Source organism: Enhydra lutris, unplaced genomic scaffold (genome assembly GCF_002288905.1).
Source record: "Enhydra lutris kenyoni isolate GAN:26980312 unplaced genomic scaffold, ASM228890v2 scaffoldscaffold2, whole genome shotgun sequence".
In the NCBI taxonomy this organism is placed as follows: Eukaryota; Metazoa; Chordata; class Mammalia; order Carnivora; family Mustelidae; genus Enhydra; species Enhydra lutris.
The window spans coordinates 63810776-63814338 of NW_019154086.1; the positions used below are offsets into that span (position 1 = coordinate 63810776).

At 41.0% G+C, this 3563-nt stretch overlaps 1 pseudogene; it reads left to right on the forward strand.

Annotated features, from left to right (window-relative positions):
- Nucleotides 1–1207: 1207 nt before the first annotated feature.
- Nucleotides 1208–3219, forward strand: LOC111146487 (annotated as a pseudogene).
- The last annotated feature ends 344 nt before the right edge of the window (nucleotides 3220–3563 follow it).

A 3563-nucleotide genomic window follows, 5' to 3' on the forward strand; every position in this document is an offset into this window, starting at 1 on the left:
TAAGATTAATAATTAATTTTAGTAAGGAAGGCATGTTGAAAGCTGAGATAGGTCAAAATCTAGGTGTCTTATACCAGTTAGCCAAGTTGTGAAAGCAAAGGAAAATTTATTAAAGAAAATTAAAAGTATTACTTCAGTGAGCACATGAATGATAGGAAAGTGAAGCAACCTTAGTGCTGATATGGAGAAAATTTGAGTGATCTGGATAGAAGATCTAACTGACCACAACATCCTCTTAAGCCAAAATCTAATCCAGAGCAAGGCCCTAATGCTTTTCGATTAAGTCTGAGGAAGGTGAAAAAGCTATAGAAGAGAGTTTGAAAGTAGCAGAGGTTGGTTCATGAGATTTAAAGAAAGTTGCCGTCTCCATAACATAAAAGTAAAAGATGAAGCAGCAAGTGCTGATGTTGTAGTTGTAGCAAATTATCCAGAAAAATCAATCTAAAGAAAATAAATGAAGGTCGTTGCACTAAACAACAGATTTTCAATGTAAATAAGAGAGGCTTATATGAAAAGAGATGCCATCTAGGACTTTCATGGCTGAAGAGGAGAAGTCAGTGCCTGGCTTCAGAGATTCAAAGGACAAGCTGCCTCTCCTATTACACGCTAATGCAGCTGGTGACTTAAGTAGCAGCCAGTGATCATTTACCATTCTGAAAATTTTAGTGCCTAAGAATTATGCTAAATCTACTCCGCCTGTGCTCTACAAATGGAACAACAACGCCTGGATGGCAACACATCTATTTACAACATGGTTTACTGAATATTTTAAGCCCACTGCTGAAACCTACTGCTAAAAACAAAAGGATTTCTTTCAAAATATTACCGCTCATTGACAATGTACATGGTCACCCAAAAGTTCTACTGGAGACGTATAATGAGATTAGTGTTGTTTTCATTGCCTACTAACACAACATCCATTCTGTAGCTCTTGGATCAAGGAGTAACTTTCTAGTCTTATTATTTAAGAAATACATTTCATAAGGTTATAGCTGCCATAGACTGTGATTCCTCTAATGGATTAGATAAAGTAAATTGAAAACTTTTAGGAAAAGATCCACCATTCTAGATTCCATTAAGAACACTTGTGATTCATGGAGAGAGGCCAAATATCAACATTAAGAGGAGTTTGGAAGAAGTTGTTTCTGACCCTCATGGAAGACTCTGAGGAGGTCAAGACTTCCATGGAGGAAATAAGTTTGCCATGATGGAGGTAGGAATAGAACTAGAATTAGAGGTGGAGCCTGAAGATACGACTGAATTGTTGCAACCTCATGGTAAAATTTTCACATATGAGAAATCACCCAGATTAGGCTCCCTGCTCACTGGGAAATCTGCTTCTCCCTTTACCCCTGCCCCACTGCTCATGATCCCCCTCTCTGTCTTTCTGTATCTCTGATAAATAAATAAAATCTTTTTTTTTTTTTTTTAAAGGATAAGCAAAGAAGTTGGTTGCTTTAGATGGAAACTCTTCTTAGTGAAGGTGTGGTGAATATTGTTGAGATTACAACAAAAATTTTCTAAGTTTTATTAGCTGATAAAGCAGTGGCAGGGTTTGAAAGGATTGACTCTAATTTTGAAAGAAATTCTACTGTGGGTAAAATGCTATCAAATAGTATCATATGCTACAGAGAAAGTGTTTGTGAAAAGGAGTCTACACCCAGGATCTCTCATGTTGGGTTTTGTAAGTTGTGTGGCTGCTATCTTGGCCTATTCCCTTATAAGGACTTGGCCCATTCCCTTATAAGGACTTGGCCCTTCAGAACTGCTACCCCAAGTCCAGGTCTTGCTGTGGGCCACCAGGGCAGCACTCCCACCTGCCAGAGACTATACCACCCAAACATCTCCTTCCCTGAAGGTAGGCACTGCCACTGGGGTGTAGTGGGAGTCATCAGTATGGTGGTGGGTGTGCAGTTTGGTGAACAACACCACTCATCTTAAATGCACTGGAAGTGCAGGGCAGGGAGATCAAGCTGGTTTTGGAGGTGGCCCACCATTTGGTGAGAGCATGTAAAGAGTATTGCCATGGGTGATACCAAAGGCTTAGTTAGAGGACAAAAATCCTGGTTTCTGGTGCACCAGTCAAAATTCCTGTTTGCTCTGAGAACTTGGGAAGAATCACGAATGCCATTGGAGAACCTGTTGATGAGGGAGGTCCCATCAAAACTAAACAATTTACACCTATTCATGCTGAGACTTCTGAGTTCATAGAGGTGAGTGTTGAGCAGGAAATTCTGGTTGCTGGTATCAAGGTGGTGGATCTGCTGACTCCCTCTGCTAAGGGTGGAAAAACTGGGCTCTTTGGTGGTGTTGGGGTTGCCAAGATGGTATTGATCATATAGTTAATGTCATCAAAGCCCATGATAGTCACACTGTATTTGCTGATGTTGGTGAGAAAACTTGTGAAGGCAATGACTTATACCATGAAATGATTGAGTCTGGTGTTATCAATTTAAAAGTTACTACCTCCAAATAGCTCTGGTGTGTGACCAAATGAATGAACCACCTGGCGCTCATGCCTAGGTAGCTCTGAATGGACTAACTGTTGCTGAATACTTCAGAGACCAAGAAGGTCATACTGCTCTTTATTGATTATACCTTTAGCTTCACCCAGGCTGGCTCTGAGGTGTCTGCTTTACTGGAAATAATTTCTTCTGCTGTGGGCTGTCAGTCTAACCTGGCCACTGACATGGGTACCATGTAGGAAAGAATCACCACCACTGTGAAGTGATCTATTACCTCTGTATAGGCTACTTATGTGCCTATACAGATGACTTGGCTGCCCTCCCACCACCTTTGACCTTTTGGATGCTGCCACTGTGCTGTCCAATGCTATTGCTTCGATATGGATCCTCTGGATTCCACTTCTCGAATCATGGATCCCAGTGTTGTTGGAAATTATATTATGATGTTGCCCATGGGGTTCAAAAGATCCCACAGGACTACAAATGATGGACATCATTGACATCCTGGGTATGGATGAACTTTCTGGGCAAGACAAGTTGATTGTCCTGTTCATGGAAAATACAGGGTTTCTCATCTCAGCCATTCCAGGTTGATGAGGTTTTCATATGTCATATGGAGAAGCTGGCACCTATAAAGGAGACCATCAAAGGATTCTAGTAGATTATGGCAGGTGAATCTGACCATCTCCCAGAACAAGTCTTCTCTGAAAAAGCTATGGCAAAAGCTGATGAGCTGACTGAAGAGCATTGGTGAGGGGTTCCTTTTGGCAAAAGAAGCACTCATTTTCCATACTTTCCTTCCCTTTCCTCCTAATAAAAAAATCTCAGTTTCCTCTGTAGTTCACATAAGAGCCTTAATTGAAGACATTGTGTTCTGTCTGAAGAGGACTGAAGGTTTCCTGTAAAATGTACACTCCTCAGAAAAAAAGTGAATTGATGCTGCAAACGTTATTGTTGTCTTATTTTCAGAAATTGGCACACCACCGCAGCCTTCACAAACCATCACCCTGATCAGTCATCAGCCATCAACATTAAGGCAAGACCCTCCACCAGCAAAAAAGTTATGACTTACTGAAAGCTCAGATGATGGCTAGCACT